The following is a 22,675-nucleotide window of genomic DNA, read 5'->3' as shown; positions in this document are numbered from 1 at the left end:
ACCAGTCTCAAAAAGCTAGATTGCGTGATTCCAGCTGTATGATATACTGGGAAACGCTGAACTACAGAGACAGTAAAAAGGTCAGGCGTTTGAGGGGAAGAGGGCAGGGACAAGTAGGTGGAGGCCAGGCATGTTCAGGGCAGAGGAACTGTTCTGTATGATCCTTCGATGGCAGATGCGTATCCTTATACATCTGTCAGAGCTCATGGGATTGAACTGTGGACTTTAGTTAATAATCATGTATCAGTATTCATGGTTGAATCTTAACGAACATACCACACTAATGGAAGATGTTAATAAATTATGTTAATAAGGGAAAACCATGCGTGCAGGGGGAGTGGGGTGTGTGAAGACTGTATTATCTGCTCAACTTTTCTGTAACCTAACTTAAAGAAAAAAGCTACTGTGTAATTTCATTTTTTACATACAATTATGTAGATTATATAATATTTAAATATTATATGATATATAATTAGATATCATATAATATTTAAATAACATATGTATAAAGAAATTATATTAAAAAGGAAACATATTTCAATCAGTCAGCTAGCTAGTATATTGACTCCAGTCTCTGGGTAGGTGAATGGGATTTTTCTCAGTTAGTTAGTGGTGAAGTGTGAAGTCTGTTTCCATCCCAGGCTGGTACTCTTCCAAGCATGTCAGCTGAGTTAGCTCATTACTCCTCACCGCAGTCCTAGAAGGTTGATGGTACTTCAGCTCCACCTTCCAGAGGAGGAGACTGGAACTGGAACTGGGAGAGTTTGCTCAGGGCTCCAAAGTCAGTGAGCTGCCAAACTAGTACTCATACCCAGGAATCCAGGCTTCCGGGTCACAGGGTGACCCGGAGTACTTGCTCAGACTACAGATATCTGCTTCTGCTGTACGTGTGGCTCAGTGGAGTTGGGGTAGGTCTAGGAGTCTGAGCTTTGGACAGATACCCCAGGTGATGTGATTGTATGATCTTGAGAGCATTCTTTGAGAGACTCTGAATTTCAGTGGTGATGAAGAAGTAGGCACTAAAGATAATCCAAAGATTCACAGAATTGCGGCTGAACCAGCAGCGTCAGAAGCAATGACGTCAGAGAACAGAAACTGGATTAACAGAAGTCAGTGGGACTCGGCATTTGAATTTTCCGGCAATGAAATCCTCCCTGTTACCCAGGAGAACCCAGTGGGGCCTTCCCAGGACAGACGCCCCACCCCCAATATCCTCTGTTGTAGCTCCTCTCTGAAGTACCCAGGTAGTAGTATCCAGTGCATATTTCCTGAGTTTTTCAGATGCTAAAACCTCCCACCAAACAGAGGAAATTAACTATGTCATGATCATGAAGCCCCAGACTTATTGGGGCCTAAAGACTGATCATGTTAACCACCCTGTTACATCACCGTCAACCAGAGAACTGTGTAGGAGCTGGTCACATACTGTGACCCACTTTCTGCACTTGGCCCTTAAAAAGGCTTTGCTGAAATCATCTGAGGAGTTCAGGGTGTTTTTGTGCACAGGTCACTGGTTCTCTTTCCATGGTCCTGTAATAGACCTCTGTCCCAGACTCTGGTGTTTCAATATTGTTTGGCCTCACTGTGTCAGGCGGGCAGAATGAGCTTGGACTTGGCAACATAACCATGGCTGAATGCTGTGATCCTGGTACTGGGGCTGGGAGACTAACCTTCTTGCCCAACCATGAGAGTAGCGAGGGGGCCAGCCCGCTCCATGGTCATGAGCAGTGTTTCCTGTGGTGGTGATGATTGCTGAGGGTTCTGACAGCCTTGCAGGGATGCTCAGGAATCATTGTTGCCCCCCCCACCCAGGCCTGCGCCTGCTGCTCCAGGACACCCAGACAGCAGCAAATACTTGTTTCCTGACAACCCTTCAACTCTAATGTAACAAGGTTTCCACTTTGTGTGTGAGCATTAGGGACCAGGGGAAGGCATGTGAGGTCTGTAAGGAGCAGCTCTTACATTGAGCAGGCAGTGGGCTGGGCTGGCCATTAAGGTGCAGCGGGCCAGAGGGGCCTGGGGATGCCCTGCTGGGGAGTGGAAGTGGTGACTGAGCACAGATAGGGCAGGTCAGCACTCTGTCCCCTGCTCTTGCTTGTGCTCCACGACAGCCTCGGGTGGGTCAACCCCTGCCCCCAGCCTCATGCTGGGGACCCGCACCTTTTAAAAATCTCAAAAGCAGTGGAGCTTATAAAAATCCGGACTCCCAGGCTGTAACCCATTCCAAATAAATCAGGATCTCTGAGGATCCAGGCAGCGTGTGTGTGTGCTCAGTCATGTCTGACTCTTCGCGACCTCATGGACTGTAGCCCACCAGGTTCCTCTGTCCATGGAATTCTCCAGGCAACAATACTGGAGTGGGTTGCTGTTTCTTTCTCCAGGGGAGCTTCCTGACCCAAAGATCAAACCTGCATCTCCCATGTCTCCTGCATTGCAGACTGATTCTTTACTACTTGAGCCACCAGGGAAGCCGAGGGATCCAGGCAGCAGGATATTGAAAAATTTCTCTTGTATTACCAACGTGCATCCAAATGGAGAGCATGTCAGCAGAATGGCCATCCTGCCCATGCTGCTTCTGATACCACTTTTAAAACAGTCAGGATGCCCTTAATGTTTAGAAACATAGGAAATAACGTTGATATGTAAAATCATGTCTGTCTTAAAGGAGAAAGAATCCTATTTAAATAATAGGTTTTTAAACCACCCAACCCCCCTAGCTGCTCACTATAATTGTATTGGTTAAAAAAAAAAAAAAAAGCCAGGCCCAACCCTCACCATCTCCCAAGAGTGTGACCAAGTTCATGTTCATTGAATTGGAGATGGATGGCATTATTGATTCAATAGACATGAACTTGGGAAAACTCAGGGAAATGGTGAAAGACAGGGAAGCCTGGTGTGCTGCAGTCCATGGGGTCACAGAGTCGGACACTCCTGGCCACTGAACAACAGCCACCAACCCCAGAATGACTAAATCAGAATCTCAGGGTGTGGGGCCTGGATGTGTATAATTCTTTAAAGCTCCACAGGTGGTTCTCCGGCTGAGTATCAAGGCTAGGAACCACTGTGTTAATGAAAGATGCTCTCTTAGGAGTTCTGCTGAGCTCAGAGCTGCAGAAGGAGTGGATGGTCCTTGGGCCCCATGACCGTCTTAGTGGACTTTAGACTTGAAAAAAGAAACTGGCTCTTATATCCCTGGACTTGACATACAACAAAAGGTACTACCCCTCCTGGTCAAAACAGGTGTCTGGGAGCAAAGCTGGATATAAAGTCCTATGAGTTTCTCTTTCCTTTTGCACCTTTGAAGTTGCCATTTCTTTGTCTTCTTGGCTTCACTTTTTCTGATTAAAAATCAGAAAGTCTCCCCTTCCCCCTTGATATAATTTGCCTTTTGTTCCTGATGGCCTGCAAAATTTTCCTTATCTTTCATTTCCGGCCTTTTCGCTTATGAAGTTGTCTTTGTCTTTACCTTCTGAGGGTTCTGTGACCTTTTGGTATGTGGTTTGATGTCTTCCATCAGTTTTGGAAAATTCTCAGCCTTTATCTCTTCAAAAATTTCTTTGGTTTATTGGTCACTCCTCCCCTCTGAGACTCGAGTTACATGTATGTCGGATCATTTGATACTATTTTATAGATTTTAGAGACTCTTCCCATTTTTTCACTTTTTTCCCTCCACATGTTTCAGTTTAATAATTTCTCTTGACCTGTTAGGGCAGTTGCAGTGGTCTCTTGTGTGCTGCTTGCTCACCAAGTATTCTAAACTCCTAATATGTCAGGGAAGTGATGTAACAACTGGGTCTCAAGGAGCATTTGTCTCAGGATGGTGGCCATAATGGATACAGACACATGAACAGTGATAAAAGCTAATGCTTAGATAGCACTTGTTCTGTGCCACGTGCTGTTCTTTGCATGATAAGTAGTATAAGTCATTTAATTCTCTCAATAACCCTATGAGGTAGATACTATTATTACTACTGTATAAATGAAGAGCCTGAGGCCCAGAGAGGTCTTTAATTTACATGATGTCTCATCGATGGAAGGGGACACAGGAAGGATTTGATCTCAGGTGTTCTGACTCTGGGCTTCAAGCACAGTGCCTTGGCATCATGTCGAAAGGAGCTCAGTGCCTTTGCATGACCCTGGGGAGTGAGGGGCCTCTAGGATGCCTGAGGGTGATGGTCCTGGAACCTCAGCTGGATAAGGGCTTGAAGGAGGTGTCAGGATGGTCGGCTCTATGAGACGGTTTCTAAGAACCATTGCGGGGCTTCCCTGGTGGCTCAGTGCCGAAGAAGTCACCTACCAGTGCAGGAGACGCGGGTTCAGTCTCTCATCCAGGAAGATCCCGTGTACCTATACGCGTGTGCCACAGCTCCTGAGACTGTGCGCTAGAACCCAGGGGCTGCAACTTCTGAAGCCTGCATGCTCCAGAGCCTCTGCTCCACAACGAGAGAAGCCATCTCGTCTCGAGCACTGCAACTCGAGAGTAGCCCCTACTTTTCACAGCTGGAGAAACGCCCACACAGAAGACCCAGCACAGCCAAAAATGAATAAGTAAATAAAGAAAATTATGGGGGGAAGAGAACCATGGCAATCACCAGGGGAGGCCCCCCAAGCAGGAGGGGACTTGGGAATCTTGACAGTGCGGCTCTGGTCTGGGCCAGCTGGGACCTGGGCTCTGCCGCAGCTGGGGCGACCTTGACGACAGTCATGAGTATCAGCCTAAGTGGGTGTGAGGGGCTACTGAGGTATCCAAACTAGACGGGCTTCCAGCAGGATGGAGTAATGGATGTGGGTGACAGGCAGGGAGCTTGGAGAGAATGCCCAGGGCCAGTGGGATGGAGGGAAGGGAGGCTTTTACTGGATGCTTGCAGCCAAGGCCAGAGGAAGGGAGAGGGCTGTTAAGGGTACAGAGTTGTTTTTGAGAGATAAGAGTGAGGTGGCCTCTTTGCAAAAGGTTGGAGAGGACGTGGGTTCTAAGAACAGGAGTCAGAGAACAGAAACAGAGCAGTCAGCGCATTAGAAGGAGCTCGTTGGAAGGAGGTGGGTGGAGGGGGAGTTGCTGGGGAGTCTTGGCCAGGATCCCTCCAGGGAATAGGAAGGATGCCCGCCTTGCCCTGATGAGAGAGGCTTGAGACTTACCAATTGGTCAGGCCTGACCCACTCGGCCTCTGATCTGAAGTCAAGTTTAGCTAGTTTGCAGCACGTGAACCTGGGGTCTAAGTCCATAAGGAACCAGCCAGATTTAAAAATACTCCTCTGTTTGGCCATAAATCTTAAATCTGGGGATATACCCAGTGGCCCCGCTGCGGTACTAAATTATACAGCGAGTCCTCAGCTTGCAAAACTATGATTTTTCTGTCTCAGACAGGTGTTCATTAAAGGTCACTTGGCATCCCCTGAAACACACTCTTTCACACCTTAATAGCTGAGGGCTTGAACCATTTCCTCTGTTGTTGCTCTGGATTCTGGCTTCAGGCTCAAATTTGGAGAGGTGGGGAAAAAAATGACTTTGTTTTTTCCTATGTGCTTGGTACATTTTTAAATACTTTTTTTTTTCATTATAAAAGTGATAGATGGTTATTAAAAATGTGAAGAAAATATAGGAAAAAGTGTAAAGCCATTCCCAGTCCAGTCCACTCACCAAACTTAGATACTGTTAATGTTTCAGTGTTTTTCTTCCAGTAATGTTTCAGTGTTTTTCTTCCAGTTTTGTTTTCCGAATAGAAGGATTTTTGTAACTTAAGATCACATTGGATACATTGCCTGGTTTGAATTTTTTATTTAACATTATGTCATGGCATTTTCCAGATGAGCATCTTTTCTTTAACTTCTGATTTGAAAATGTTTTAAACCACAGTAATTGCAAGAAGAGTACAACAAACACACATTTATCCTTTGCCCAGATTCACCAGTTATTAAAAACTTTGCCACATTGGCATTATCTCTCTCTCTATTCCATATGCAATATTGTTTTCTATTTCTGAATCATTTGAGACTGAGTTAAAGACTTTACTTTTGTTCCTAAATGCTTCTGCAAATATCTCCTAAAAACAAGGACACTCTTATATAATCACGATGAAAGGATCAACTTTAGGGTATTTAATATAGATACAATTATCCAATAAATGTTCTTGTTCAACTTTTGCCAGTTGCTTCAACCACTGTCTTATATAGCGATGTTTTTCCAAATTGGGTTCTGTCAAGGATAACACATTGAATTTAGCAGGCCTGTCTCCTGGGTCTCCTTTAATCCTAAAGGCCTTATCTGTTATCTTTTGATTTGTATGAATTAACGTTTTTGCAGAGCACAAGCCTGTGGTTTAGTAGAATGACCCTTAATTGGCATTTTTGGTTTATATGCATTAGAGCTCACTAGCTACATAGTATAGCTTACCTAAAGATTTCAGCATAAACTTTCTGCTTGTTTCCAATTGTTTCCATTATAAACTAAGTCTGATGCACATTTGCATGAAGCAGTGTAGGGAATTATTTCTTTAAGATGGCTTCTCAAGGGTGAAATTACAGGATCAAGGAGTGTAGAGATTTGGAAAGTCCTTGGTACCTTGCTAAGTTGCTTTCCAGAGGGTTGTGCTGGCCTGCCAGCAGTGCTTGGAGACCCCTGCTTGAGATCCCTGCTGGAAACAACCTGTATGTTCTTTGCAGCATGATTGCTTTACAGAGCTGGCAAGAGCTCGAATGCGCTCATTTAGAACAGAAGCTGCAAACCCAGACACTAGTGGGGGTCAGCGGGTGCTGTGAACGAGTGATGAGGGCTCGGCGGGGTTTGGGATGGAAGGCTGAGCCTCTGCAGCAAGTAGGTGGCCCTTTCTCCAGCTTATTGTTGTCAGGCATAGCAGAAAAAACTGTTGCTGACTCAATGTTGCCCAGCCGTCCAAAGTTTCCACAGTAGCAGGAAATCTATATTATGATGTCACATTTTCCATTTTTTTTTAAGTGTTAGCAGTTCAAGCTCCAGTACTTTGGCCACCTCATGCGAAGAGTTGACTCATTGGAAAAGACTCTGATGCTGGGAGGGATTGGGGGCAGGAGGAAAAGGGGACGACAGAGGATGAGATGGCTGGATGGCATCACTGACTCGATGGACATGAGTCTGAGTGAACTTCGAGAGTTGGTGATGGACAAGGAGGCCTGGCGTGCTGTGATTCATGGGGTCGCAAAGAGTCAGACACGACTGAGTGACTGAACTGAACTGAACTGAGTTCGTTAAAACGTTTTTTTCAAACCTTGTGTGAGTGAGACAAAGCACATCTGTGGGAAGGCTGTGCCTTGGAAGCTACCAGTTCATATCTGTGCTATAAATTTTTTCTTTTATTTCCACATTGATTCTTTCTTTTCTGCCGAGCATCTTATGGATTCTTGTTTCCCAGGCACCAGACTGGGTTCCTTCTTAATCTCAGCCCATTGCAGTATACTTTATCTTTTGTGTTCTTAATAATTAAAGTGTTCCCCTGAACTCTGACATCGATCTGGGTGTTGAGCTCATAAGTGATAATCACATCAGAGAGATGGAAGGGACTCGTGGATGTCTGTCTGGTCAGCCTACCCAGGGTCTTGGATGCCCAGATGAGAGGTGCTTGTGGTCAGGGTGATCCAAGAATTGGATTTGGTTCTTTTGGAGTCCTGTGTGGTGGAGATATAGATATTTACTGCTAGGTGGGTATCCATCTGCTCCATCAGGTCCCAGTCCTGCTGCGAGGAGTCTGGGTCCCGAGACTGGTTCTGACCCGTGGGCTGCAAGCACAGTATGCTATGCCTCACAGTGACCCAGTGGGAGCTTCCCTCCCCACCCCCAGCTCTCTTCACCTTCGTCTATGATTGGGGACTGCAGTGTGGAGTCCCCACACGGAGGATGGCTACCTGGGGATGGGCTGAGCATTGTAACAGAGGGGAAATGCATACTGGCCGTGTATTGGGAGGAGATGGGTGAGGTGTGAGCTCTCTCTCGCTCAGGTCCACCCTGCAGAATGAGCATGAGAGCACAAAATTCCCCAGTCACTCAAGTGTACTGTCTTCCCAGTGTGATGTTACCTTTTGAACTGACATTCTGATACTCAAAATGACCTCTTGAATTGAATCAGAAATAAAGATTTCAGTCCTACATAAAAGGAAGCTGAGGCTAATGATTTGTCTGAAGGTCTAATTCCAAAGTGTGTTCTCTATCCTGTTATACCCTCCTGAGCAGAAATTCAGTGAAAATAGAGCCTATTTACTAACAGAACTAATCAGTAAAGAATTACTGATTCTCACAAGATCACAGAGCACAGCCCACACCTGCTTTTGGTTGTTTATTTTTAACCATGAAGAAAAAAGAAGGTACATGGAAGGAAAAAAAATGGAGAGAAACTTAAATCTATAAGGGTGACATGATTCACTTGAAGTAATTTCAGTTTTTCCTCCAGATATGTATGGTCTTGAGGGTCAGAAGAATGAAGCCTGGATTCCTTTGATATCTTATTACAAACTGAATAATCCATCATCTTATTTCTGGCAGCACGGACCATAGACAATTAATGTATTCATGCTTCACAAAATTGTCATCTGCTTTCTTTCTCTCAAAGGGGAAAAAAAAAACAAAACAGGATCTCTCTACCTTTGTAAACATTTGTAAGTCACGTTCTTAACTTATGAGAACCAAATAGTTTAGGGCTTACCTTTTCCCTGCTGTTTTGTCTAGTCTTCAGTTAAGAGAGCCTCCTTGGTAGCTCAGCTGGTAAAGAATCTGCCTGCAATGCAGGAGACCCCGGTTCAATTCCTGGGTGGGAATAGGCTGGAGAAGGGATTGGCTACCCACTCCAGTATTCTTGGACTTCCCTGATGGTTCAGTTGATAAAGAATCTGCCTGCAATGTGGGAGACCTGGGTTCAATCCCTGGGTTGGGAAGATCCCTTGGAGAAGGGAACAGCTACCCACTCCAGTATTCTGGTCTGGAGAATCTCATGGACTGTATAGTCCATGGGGTTACAAAAAATCGGACATGACTGAGCGACTTGCACTTTTTCTCTGCTGTTTTTTCTAGTCTTCAGTTAAGAGAAAAGATAATTGAAAACAACTTTTTTTTTTAACTTGGCACACCTCAAAAATTCTTTCCAAAGTTCTGAGTTTGCAATGAGCCCACCATGATACACATAGCAGGCCTCTTCAACAGGCCACGGGAGCAGGATGACCGGTGGACGCCCAGCATGACAAGGTCACAGACTGTGTTATAAGAGCGCCATTTCCACATGGAAGTTTCTCTTGCTGTGAGTGAACTCCACACCAGCTGGGGAACCTACATTGATTGTCGTATCATAGGGACATTATGTCATTGAGGTTCAGATGTATAAGAGGCTCAGCAGGCTTCCACATGGGTAAGTTGAGGATGAGGAATGCTGTATTACATTTGTCTGACAGCACAGATCACCAGTTTGCATAGAACAGAAGCAAGAGCCTGTGTGTGTGTGTAATGGGAGGACGTTTGCAGACTTCATCTTAAGAGTATCCATTTCTCCTCATGGCATTTGATTTGCCACGATTGTGACAAATCTGATGACTGGTCAGTGGATATTCCCCACCTCTCCTGCCACGGGCATCCATGGGAAGAATATACCTCCCTGCTCTAGTGGCATTGGACTTGAAATGGCCAAAGAGGGCAGAAGTGGCAATGTCAAGTCCCAAGCCTAGTCCTGAAGAGCCACCATCCATTCTCCTTGTTCTTGTGCTTCTGGTATTCTCATGGAAAAGACAAGATGTGGATAGCTGACTGGTCCCAGATAACAAGAGATATGTGTGACCAGCTTGGGCCTGACCATGGCCTGTGGCCCAGGCCCAACTTGGCTTGAATCAGGCTAGGTGTAAGCACTTGGTGAGAAGTAAGTGCTTATTATCGTATGTGACTGAGATTCTGTGCTTGTGAGTAGTATGGCAGCAGCTCAGTGATTCCAGTATGTCTGCCTTTCCCTGCCTCACTTGCTGTGGGTACAGACAGAATCACAGTACAGGTCCTATGTTTTATTTTGTTAATTCTTACACCTAGTTTTCCCCAAAGGCTTGGCTCCATGCCCTCAGTATTTCTGAAAGCCTCTGGGGATGCCCCATGTGTCATCACAAACCAGGCCAGAGCAGCTGCAGTGTGTCTTTGGGACACCCACAACCTCCCGGCCGACAGGAACCGCATTGCTTTTGGTACACAAGCCTTAGGATGGACTGTGTGCCTGTAGAAAAGCTGGAAATTCCCCGTTCCCTGAGCCATGAGATATTTTGTCTTCGGGGCCTGAAGCAGTGCTGCATGTCTGTGAGTTTTGGAAGGTTTGCGAAATCAGTTCTTGGAGTTAAGCAATGTATGCACGCGTGTGGCATGCCTGTGAGGCGGTGGTGCACACCCCTGCTCCACTGCTCCCTGATCCCTGGGCGGTGGGCAAGCTGCTTCGCCTCTGCAGAACCAAGCCTTCTCATCTGCTAAATGGGAATAAGAACTGTGTCCCTAGCCTGGGGCTGTTCTTAGGGTCTGATGAGAAAGTACCTGCCAAACACCCAGAATTGTAAATACTCACATGTGTGTTATTGCCTTCTTTCCCCATTTATACCAGTTTAATAATTAAACTATTACCTTCTCCTCACTCACTTCTAACCCAACTGGGGAAAGCACTGGAGAGGCAGTGGCCCCGTGATGGGGAAGGTGAACTCTGGACGTGAGAGGCCTGGTGGGAACTTGGACAGGTCACTTAACACTTCCCTGACTCACTTGCCTCAGTGGTTAGTGGAGATAACAATAGTACCCACTGGGTATTAGTTTTGTTTTGCTGCTGTAACAAATGATCACAGGCTTATTGTGGTTGGAAGCAGCACACACTGATTATCCTGTAGTTCCCGAGGACAAAAGACTGAAGTGGGCCCCCTGAACTAAAGTCAAAGCGTTCCTTTGTGGAGGCTACAGGGGAAGATCCGTCTTCTTGCCTTATCCAGCTTCTAGAGGCCACGCATGTTCCGAGTCTCACGGTCCCTCATCCATTTTCATAGTCAGCAGCAATCGGTCAAGCCGCCCTTGTGTTGCTTCACTCTGCCTTCCTCTGACTTTATAAAGGGTCCCTATGAGGGTACTGGGCCCTGCCTGGGTCATCTGAGATCATCTCATCTTGGCCAGTGGATTCTTAGTCTTAATTCCTAAATTCCCTTTTTGTCATTAATGAAACATATTCACAGGTTTGGGGCATTGGCATGGGACATCGTCATGAGACCTACCTCACTCTTCCTTGGGTCTCATGATGATTAGATGTAAAACATTTGGGACAGAGTCTGGCACGTGGTGAGCCTCATATAAAGACTGGCTCTTAAGACTTGCACACACAAGTCAAGAATATCCGAGTTACTGCTGCAGGGCTAGATTGCAGAGTGTGAGACTCAGACAAGGAGCCACATGGGTTTCTACATGTTCTCCTTTGAACTGAATTTCCACATCAGATCACAGGCAGAAGCCCTGAACATGCTCAGACCTTTCCTTCCAGACCACGCTGCATGCTAAGAGGGCAGGAGAGGAGATGGAGAGAGAATGAAGACGGGTCAGGGGGCTACAATACACCTACCCTGTCTCGACAACCAGGTGTCTCACTTCCGCTTTTGTGGGAAGAAGTCAAGAGAACAGTACTTCTGGGAGAGGAGAAGATCTTATATTATGGGTCATCCAAAATTCAGGGAGAGAAAGAACGTGTTTTTGCCAACGATTCCACTGTTCATGCTGCCGGGTTGGGGACGCACCACCCCGCCATCTGTCTCCCCGTCTCTTAAGCCAGCTGCCCAGGACTGAAGCTGCTCTTGCCCCCTTCTAATGAAATAAAGGCTTTAATACAAATCATTTACATTAAATTGGCTTCTCTTAGGTACACCTGCTAGTTTGTAAAAGTGCCCGGACACGGTGATTGATGAACGCCAGTTGTAACGAAGCCTAGGCGGATTCATTTCGATGTTTGGCAAAACTAATACAATATTGTAAAGTTTAAAAATAAAATAAAATTAAAAAAAAAAAGGAAGAAGCAAATAATGACACTAACAATTGGCCACAGTCTCTCTCTCTCCTCTTCCTCTCCCTCCCTTCCCCTTTCTTTCCTGTCACTGCTTCTTTTTTATCAGTTGGATATACTGACGAAGATTTGTTGAAATACAAACTATGCCTCATATCATGTTTAGGTTTAGAAATAGAAGCACATTGATTTGGTTTAGGTTCACTGTAAATTGAAGAAAAAGGAGGGGGGTGCTGGCAAATTGTGGTGACCTGCTCAGAAAACACTGAGAGAATGACGACCCAAAGGTGAGAATAAAGAACCGTGCAGAAAATTTATTTTCAGTTCCATTTTGTCAGTTTACAAATTATCATAATCTCCTACTCTGGCCTTTTAAATGATGTTATGGTGTAATCTAAACCAGGATTATCGAAAATGAATTTGCATTTCAGATGGCAAAACACAGACTCGTATAATAAAACAATGCAACACTTATACCTTTTTATTGAATGAAAACTCCAACTTAAGCTGGAGAATGGCGAGGAACGAAAGCTGTTCGCCTCTTGTTTTGTTTTGTTTTGTTTCCTTTTCTCAAAGTTCAGACTTTGTTGATTAATCAGATAAGTGGAAGTTTTGGTTTTTTTTAACTTACTAGGTGGTAAATTCTATTTTGAAAATCAGCACAGGTAAAAGATTTACTACATAATATCTGAAAAATATAAGGAGTTTTGCTATCCAAGGCTACTGTTTGTTAGTTCTTTTTAGTTATAGGCCAAACCACTCTAGGGCTTCCCCAGTGGCTCAGCAGTAAAGAATCTGCCTGCAGTACAGGAGACGAGACTGGGGTTTGATCCCTGGGTCAAGAAGATGGCTTGGAGGAGGAAATGGCAACCCACTCCAGGATTCTTACCTGGAGAATCCCCTGGACAGAAGAGCCTGGCAATTTACAGTCCATGGGGGTGCAAAGAGTTGAACATGACTGAGTGACTGAGCATGCACACCCCTCTAACAGGGAGTGTCCCAGCTTGGCTTCGTACCAACCCTTCTCAGCAATGGTAACTCTTGTGGGCTGAATGTTTGAGTCCCCCAGATTCATATGTGGAAGCCAAAACCTCCAGTGTGGCTACATTGGGAATAAGGGAGGAATTAAGGTCAGGTGGCCCTTGCCTGTTAGAACAAGACCCAGTTTCCCCCTCAGTCAGTCTCTCCCATCAGGAAGCTTCCATAAGCCTCTTATCCTTCTCCATTAAAGGGCAGACAGACTGAAAACCACAATCACAGAAAACTAACCAATCTGATCACGTGGACCACAGACTTGTCTAACTCAATGAAACTATGAGCCATGCTGTGTAGGGCCACCCAAGACGGACGGGTCATGGTGGAGAGTTCTGACAAAACATGATCCACTGGAGGAGGGAATAGCAAACCGCTTCAGTGTTCTTGCCTTGAGAACCCCATGAACAGTAGGAAAAGGCAAAAAGACAGGACACCGAAAGATGAACTCCCCAGGTCGGTAGGTGCCTGATATGCTACTGGAGATCAGTGGAGAACTAGCTCCAGAAAGAATGAAGAGACAGAGCCAAAGCAAGAACAACACCCAGTTTTGGATGTGACTGGTGATGGAAGTAAAGTTCAATGCTGTAAAGAGCAATATTGCGTAGGAACCTGGAATGTTACATCCATGAATGAAGGCAACTTCAAAGTGGTCAAACAGGAGATGGCAAGAGTGAACCTTGACATTCTAGGAATCAGCGAACTCAAATGGACTGGAGTGGGTGAATTGAACTCAGATGACCGTTATATCTACTACTTTGGGCAAGAATCCCTTAGAAGAAATGGAGTGGCCATCATAGTAAACAAAGGAGTCCGAAATGCAGTACTTGGATGCAACCTCAAAAATGACAGAGTGATCTCTGTTCATTTCCAAGGGAAACCATTCAATATCACAGTAATCCAAGTCTATGCCCCAACCAGTAATGCTGAAGAACCTGAAGTCGAACGGTTCTGCGAAAACCTACAAGACCTTTTAGAACTAACACCCAAAAAAGATGTCCTTTTCATTACAGGGGACTGGAATGAAATACCTGGAGTAACAGGTACATTTGGCCTTGGAGTACAGAATGAAGCAGGGCAAAGGCTAACAGAGTTTTTCCAAGAGAATGCACTGGTCATAGCAAACACCCTCTTCCAACAACACAAGAGAAGACTCTACACATGGACATCAGCAGATGGTCAACACCAAAATCAGATTGATTATATTCTTTGCAGGCAAAGATGGAAAAGCTCTATATAGTCAACAAAAACAAGACCGAGAGTGGACTGTATCTCAGAACATGAACTCCTTATTGCCAAATTCAGAATTAAATTGAAGAAAGTAGGGAAAACCACTAGACCATTCAGGTATGACCTAAAACAAATCCCTTACAATTATATAGTGGAAGTGAGAAATAGATTCAAGGGATTAGATATGATAGACAGAGTGCCTGAAGAACTATGGCCAGAGGTTCATGACATTGTATAGGAAACAGGGATCAAGACCATCCCCAAGAAAAAGAAATGCAAAAAGGCAAAACGGTTGTGTGAGGAGGCCTTACAAATAGCTGAGAAAAGAGAAGTGAAAGGCAAAGGAGAAAAGGAAAGATATACCCATTTGAATGCAGAGTTCCAAAGAATTGCAAGGAGAGATAAGAAAGCCTTTCTCAGTGATCAATGCAAAGAAATAGAGGAAAACAACAGAATGGGAAAGACTTGAGATCTCTTCAAGAAAATTAGATACCAAGGGAACACTTCATGCAAAGATGGGCACAATGAAGGACAGAAATGATATGGACCTAACAGAAGCAGAAGATATTAAGAAGAGGTGGCAAGAATTCACAGATGAACTGTACAAAAAAGATCTTCACAACCCAGATAACCACGATGGTGTGATCACTACCTAGAGTCAGACATCCTGGAATGAGAAGTCAAGTGGGCTTTAGCATCACTACAAACAAAGCTAGTGGAAGTGATGGAATTCCAGTTGAGCTACTTCAAATCCTAAAAGATGATGCTGTGAAAGTGCTGCACTCAAGTGCCAACAAATTTGGAAAACTCAGCAATGGCCACAGGACTGGAAAAGGTCAGTTTTCATTCCAGTCCCAAAGAAAGGTGATGCCAAAGAATGCTCAAACTACTGCACAATTGCACTCATCTCACACGCTAGCAAAGTAATGTTCAAAATCCTCCAAGCCAGGCTTCAACAATATGTAAACTATGAATTTCCAGATGTTCAAGCTGGTTTTAGAAAAGGCAGAGGAACCAGAGGTCAAATTGCCAACATCCGTTGGATCAAGAAAAAAACAAGAGAGTTCCAGAAAAACATCTACTTCTGCTTTATTGTCTGTGCCAAAGCCTTTGACTGTGTGGATTACAACAAACTGTGGAAAATCCTTCAAAAGATCGGAATACCAGACCACCTAACCTGCCTCCTGAGAAATCTGTATACAGGTCAAGAAGCAACTGGACATAGAACAGCAGACTGGTTCCAAATTGAGAAAGGAGTACATCAAGGCTGCATATTGTCACGCTGCTTATTTAACTTATATGCAGAGTACATCACGCTAAATAATGGGCTGGAAGAAGCACAAGCTGGAATCAAGACTGCCGGGAGAAATATCAATAACCTCAGATATGCAGATGACACTACCCTTATGGCAGAAAGCAAAGAACTGAACTCAACATTCAGAAAACTAAGATCATGGCATCTGTTCCATCACTTCATGGCAAATAGATGGGGAAACAGTAGCAGACTTTATTTTTTTGGGGTCCAAAATCATTGCAGATGGTGACTGCAGCCATGAAAATCAAAGATGCTTGCTTGCTCCTTGGAAGAAAAGTTATGAACAACCTAGACAGTTTATTTAAAAGCAGAGACATTTGCCAACTAAGGTCCGTCTAGTCAAGGCTATGGTTTTTCCATTGGTCATGCATGGATGTGATATTTGGACTATAAAGAAAACTGAGCACAGAAGAATTGATGCTTTTGAACTGTGGTGTTGGAGAAGACTCTTGAGAGTCCCTTGGACTGCAAGGAGGTCCAATCAGCCCATCCTAAAGGATATCAGTCCTGGGTGTTCATTGGAAGGACTGATGCTGAGGCTGAAACTCCAATACTTTGGCCACCTGATGTGAAGAGGTGACTCATTTGAAAAGACCGTGATGCTGGGAAAAATTAAAGACAGGAGGAAAAGGGGACAACAGAGGATGAGATAGTTGGATGGCATCACCGACTCGATGGACGTGAGTCTGAGTGAACTCCGGGAGTTGGTGATGGACAGGAGGCCTGGTGTGCTGTAGTCCCTGGGGTCGCAAAGAGTCAGACACGACTGAGTAAATGAACTGGACTGTGAGTCAGGTGAGGTCGGGTGGGGGCCTGATCTGAGGGGATTAGTGACCTTGTAGGAAGAGAAACCTGAGAGTGAGCCCTCTCTGCCTCTGCACACACAGCAGGGGACCCATGGGAATAGGGCTAGATGTCAGCTGGTCACACACCAGGAAGGCCGCTCCTCCCAGGGGCCAGCCATGCTAGCACCTTGATCTGGGGCTTCTGCCTGTGAGGAAAGATGTGTCTTTTGCTTGAGCCGCCTGGTCTGTGGTGTTCACTGTGGCCACCCGAACAGACCCCCACCCCCAACACATCGTTTCCTGAAGCCTCTATAGCGGGCTTTGCTCCTCAGCCCCTGGGTGATATGTGTCTGTTCTAGGCAGAGATTTTAGGCTTAGTATAGTGTACAATGCTGTCCCTTCACCCAAGAGAGTGACTGTGGAAGCGTGTGTGGAGATGGAAGCGTATCTGCCTCCATCCTGAGGAGGGAGGTGGTGAGTGGAACCACACCCCCACCGCCAAGTTGGATCTGTGGCCCGAGAGAGGAGAGAAGCAGGCATTTGTCGTGTTAACCATGGGGTTTGGGGAGCTTGTTCCTACAGCCTTACATGACCTGCCCTGATGGATACAGCATCTCAAGGGTGGCATTTTAAACAGATAATAAAGGAGCTAATATGTGGCTTTCCATTTCAAACATCTGAAGCCCAGATGTACATACAACACGTTTGAAAGACCAGCTGGTGATCCCAGCCATCGTCTGCCACACTCAGCGAGGGTCTTCTGGTGTCAGAGGGAGAAAATATGGAGAGCTAAGGGGAAAGTAAAGAGCTTAGATGCCACTGTGTCCCTGAGTCCTCATCCTCTATCCGTGTCTTTGCAAGGTGGAAAATTCCTCTAGAAACCCCAGTGGGGTCTGGAGATTGAAGATCTGAAAGGATTTGTGTCCCATCTTTGGAAAAACCCCAGCCTCAGCTTGATGAGAAGACATGTCTTCAACGCATGGTGAGCTGACTCTCTTCACAGAGTTCTCACGCCTTCAGTGACCTCTAGGGTCAAGAGATGAGGTCCATGAGCTCAGCACAGGCATGGAAATCATAGAAGGTGTGCGGGGAGGCCTGCCTGCCCCAGCAAGGCCTTCTGTTGGGGGTGGAGAGGGTGGCACTCTCCCTCGTGACTCTGAGACTACCCCACCACCACCCCGCTGGGCATGCAGGCCTCTCCCCATCTGGCCCACGGCCTCTCCAGCCACGTTCCCCATCACTTCCCATTTCAGGCCCCATTTCAGCCTTGTTGCGTTACCTGTGCTTCCCCCACATCTAACCAGTGGTTCTGGGACCCTGTGCCTTTGCATCTGCTTGCCTTCTGCCTTCCTTGTTTGACTGAAACATAATGATCCATCCCTTGAGATCTAATAGACTTGTCACCTTCTTTGAGAAACAGTTCCTGTTTCATCAGGTCATCAATCATTTCTTTAGCCACAGATGTACCCAACATTGGCCATCCCAGTGGCTCAGCAGTAAAGAATCTGTCTGGGATGCAGGACACAGAGAAGACCTGGGTTTGATCCCTGGATCGGGAAGCTCCCCTGGAGAAGGGAATGGCAACCCACTCCAGTATTCTTGCCTTGAGAATCCCATGGACAGAGGAGCCTGCTGGGCTACACTCCGTGGGGTCACAAACAGTCAGACACCACTACAGCGGCTTAGCACGCATGTACCTAACATTTACCTCTGCTCAACAAAATTCAATAGATGCTTCTAGAACAGTGACTCTGCCAGGCACTGCGGTCGCCACAGGGTAAAGAGAGGTGAGCAGAGCAAACAGAGGTCTACTCTTGGGCCCCCATTCCGCTTCCTATTGCCGCACAGAAGATCACCACAATACCTAGTCCGTGAAGCCATCTCCCCTCTGATGGCTTCCGTGGGTCAGGAGGCAGAGAGACCCCAGCTGGGACACTGAGCCCGGGGCCCTTGTGGAGTCACGGTTAAATGGGAGCTGCAGCTGGCACAGCACGGGAAGGGCTGGTGGAGCATCTGTCAGCTGCCGGCCGTCTCATCTCTTCTCCTGTGGTCTGGAAGCCTCTCCATGCGGCCGCTCTGCAGGGGCCGTCTGGCCTTCCTCTCAGCATGGTGTCCTCAGGGCCGTCAGACCGTTTGCTTGGCAGCTCAAGGCTTTACGACTGAGGATTCCAGAAGACACGGCAGAGGTTATGTGGCCTTTTAGGACTTAACTTGGAAAGTCCCACTTTGTCACTTTCTGCTGCAGTTTTGCAGCTGAAAATAAGTCACTAGCCTGCCCAGATTTAAGGGAAGGAGAATTAGGTTCTGCTTTTTGATGGGGAACTGCGAGGTTCTAGATGAGCATGTGAAATGGGAGATGTTGTTAGAACTTTCTTTGGAAAATAGTCTGACACTTGCCATACTTGAATGCGTGCCCGCCTCTTTTGCTAAGCTATCAGCTGATTTAGGCTAGGAGTTGGAGCTCACTCTCTCTTCTCAGAATTTAGCTCTGAGCAAACTAGAACAGAAAGACGCTCAGTGTTTTGGAATGAATCAATCAATTGTCCATTCTTTCTCTAAGTTCAGAGAACCCTATTTATGTCTGTTATTTTAATTGAGAAAATGAACACTTCTAAAAGGATAATTTAGGTTCTCAATTTTCCTGTAGGTTTTTTTTTAACTTAGGCATTAAAATCAAACCTGTAACAATATTTTAAAATAATCATCCTCCAATTGAAATAAGTAGATTAATTTAAAAAGTCAAATCTGTAAAATGTATATAGTGCACTTGATGTGGACACAAAGCTTATTGTTTCCTCCTAGTCCTTCTGAGGACTCTGGATCTTCATGGCAGTTTCAAGAACTATGACTGTCAGATGAAAATAGCCAGTGCACTCCAAAGGGTTAAGATTTCAACAGAATGCAGGCCTCCCCAGTCTAGATGCTCCTCTGCTTCGGAACCCCAACCTGTCTTTCCGTGACTCACTTAGCTCTTTATCCTGGAAAGTTGCACCAGGGAGAGTCTTGATCGTATCTCTGAGAGTTGCCTGAGCGACCATCACACTCCAAGAATTTGCTTGAGCTGCTTCATTAGAGAACACGCCCTAACAAGACGCCTAACACAGTTTTACAGACACAATCTGACGGAAGGGTGTGAGCAGTGCCTTGGGGCACAGATGCCTCTGACTCCACTCCTCTCCCACACCAAGAACGATGCTGGTGAAGAGCTGTGTCTCATTACATACAAACTCATCGGGCAGGTGCTGGGTGCTTGTTTGCTGATACAGACAGCTCTATCTCTTTGCAAAAAGCTGCTATAGGTGGTATTTTGTTTCCTCAGTCCCCCAAGCTTGCCTCATTTATTACAGTATGTCATTTGTGTATTATGATGATAGAAATTGTAGATGCCGATGGTAGCTTCCATTGAGGTCTTGGCCTGAGCACTTTATTTACCCTCCTCCACTGAGGCTGAAAATACATTGTAATGTTAATATTCTCATCCCCATTTGGAGGTTCAGAGACTGGGTTAAAATTTGCCCAAGAGGTTGGAAGCAGCCAGGCTGCGTTCAGACCTTCTAGTGCCCAACTCCCAAGTGTACGAGGGCCCAGCTTTCCTTTGGTCTCTGGGTGGTTAGTGGCTGGGGGAGGTCTGCGGCCCGTCCTGCCTCTGTGCCCACAGGCTCCCCTCTGGCCATCGACTGCACTCATTTCCTGGCCTGTGTCTGTGACTGTCCTGTTGCCTGGAGGAGGAGAGTGAAGTGGCCCCCACCATGAGCTTGCCCGCTGCTCCCTGCCATGGATGCTGGCGGCTGATGCTGGTGGAGCTCGTACCTGGAGGCAGGTGGGCGGGGGGTCAACTTGGCCAGTCGCCTCAGAAGTCAGCAGGGGAGATGCAGCCTCTTCAGGCTTAAAGAGCTCATGGCTTAAAGAGAGGAGAGTGTGATCTGAGTCCCTGGAGCTCTGTCTCCTTGTTGGAGGCTCCTGAGCATATCGTGGGGCCCCTCGGAGCCTCAGTTTTCTTGTTGAAAAAGGAGTCAGTGATACCTGACTTGCCTTCCTCTCTGGGTTACTGTGAAAATCAAACTCCTTAGCTCTAGAGAGAGTGCTTTGTGAATTGTAAAGCTGCACCTAACGGGGTGATTTTTATCATAGCAGGGTGGTCTCCTCGCAGAGCATGCTGCCACATGGGAGGGGCTGGTGCAAGGTGAAGGGAGGGATGTGCCTTCATGAGGATGCTGCTGGGGACGTTTCTCAGATGTGCGTTTCGGTGCTGTCGTTGTTGGGGGAGCAGGGAGGGGTAGTGGGTGGGTGACACAGCAAAGCTGAAGAAGCAAAGGTATTAACAAAGGGAGTCCTATTAATGGTGTGCATGTGTGTTTGTGTGCTTGGTCTCCAGTCATGTCCGACTCCTGGGGACCCTGTAAACTGTTGTCTGCCAGGCTCCTTTGTCCATGGGATCATCCTGGCACGAATACTGGAGTGGGTTGCCATTTCCTTCTCTGGGGTACTAATCGTATATGAGCATGGAAATAAGAACTTTGTCAGTACACGAAAAGGGTATTACAGTACATGTGTCTTTCACACATCCCATCATCAGAATGCTTTCAGAGGCCTGTACTGTGCAAGCACACAAGTTTTTTCTAAGAAAATGTTTAGATAACTGTTCACATAAAGTAGTTTATTTATATACAAATATTTAGAAGGATACTTAGAAAAAAGATAAACATGTGATGTTAAGTTGGCCACCGCCACGATTTCCAAAGACATTAAATTAATTTAAAGTTAATTAGAGGCGTGGGATTGCAGGACTGGCTTGTGTAACACCCTGTGTTGTGAAACCTGGTGGCTGGTCTTGGTGGGAGGACAACCCTCAACCGCGCTGGCTCCTTCCCGCATTCCTCCTCGCTCTCATGCCACTTCGTCCTCACTAGCCCCCCAGGAAGCTGATTTTCTTTTTGAGCAGGAGCCATGGAGGAGGGTGTCCTTCCCTTGTCACTGAGCTCAGAGCTTAGGCACAGATTCTGTGCTGGTTTGTCCCCCCTGGGGGGTTTCTTCTGCAACCTTAGGTGGGTCTGCAGCGCTTAAAGGGCAATGTGCATGGAAGGTTTGCTCAGGCCTGTCCTCCTGCTGGAAGGGTAGTTGAAACAGTGCAGACAAGGCTAGCGCTCAAGAACCCTCTGTGTCTCTGAGCCCAGGCTTTTCTTGCTTATGAACCAGAGGCCCTGTCTCGGGTCTGCCTTCCTATCATACCTTTGTAACCTCAGGGGCTTTCCCACTGGCATCTCACTGATTTTTATGAACAAGGTGGTAATCCAGCCGTATCTTCTGCTACCCACAGATTCCAATATTTAAGCCCTGACTGTGGCTGGCTGTCCAGATATCTGTTTTCTCCCCGTGTTAGTCAGGGTAGGCTAACTGCTGTAACAATCCCCACATTTTGGTGGCTTAGCATAACTGTTTATTTGTAAAGTCCAATTGGATGTTCCCGGCCAGTGAGCAGCCTTCTGAGTGGTCTTATCAGGATCCAGGCTCCTTCAGTTCTGCAGTTCTGCCTCCTGTAAGGCTTTCATTCAGCCATGGGGCAGGAAGGAGGTGAGGTGCTGCAAGGGGTTGGCGGGGTAGAGGGGCATCTTCGGGGACCTTGGAGCCTGTATCCCTTGTGTGTGTGCGTGTTCAGACCCTTCAGTCGTGTCCGACTCTGCGACCCTATGGACTATAGCCCGCCAGGCTCCTCTGTCCATGGAGGCTCCAGGCAAGAGTGGGTTGCCATGCTGTCCTCCAGGGGATCTTTCCGACCCAGGGATTGAACCGTTGCTTGCATTGCAGGCAAATTCTTTACTGCTGAGCCACCAGGGAAGCCCCCATATCCCTTGGGCCCTATCCATACCTGTCAGTCCAACCTCTAGCTGCCAGGACCACTTCCCAAATCTTTCCCAGGGGAGAGCAGCTGATGGTGACATGTGGTAAGAATATTGGAAATGTGAGGCAGGGCAGATGAGCCAGAAGGCTGGTGACAGAGGTAGCGGTCAGACCATGAAGGGACTTGTGTGACCAACCAGCGGCAGTGAACACCAACCTCTAGGCACCTGGAGAGCCAGTGAAGAATTTTAATGATTAAGCATTTAAAGTTTAAGCAAAATACACAATCCTAAGCATGTATGAGAATATTCATCATGATATAGATGACATATATATATATGTCATCTATCTTCAGAGAAACCGTTACCCAAAGTTCCCATATGAAGTTTCACATGAGTGAATTTCAGTTAAATCACAAAAATTCCAATGGCTTAGCTTGAGCCCAGTGCAGACATTGCCCCAGG

The sequence above is a fragment of the Bos taurus genome, chromosome 22, assembly GCF_002263795.3.
Source record: "Bos taurus isolate L1 Dominette 01449 registration number 42190680 breed Hereford chromosome 22, ARS-UCD2.0, whole genome shotgun sequence".
NCBI lineage: Eukaryota > Metazoa > Chordata > Mammalia > Artiodactyla > Bovidae > Bos > Bos taurus.
The sequence above is the reverse complement of the archived record's forward strand: the minus strand, read 5'-3'. Positions refer to the sequence as shown.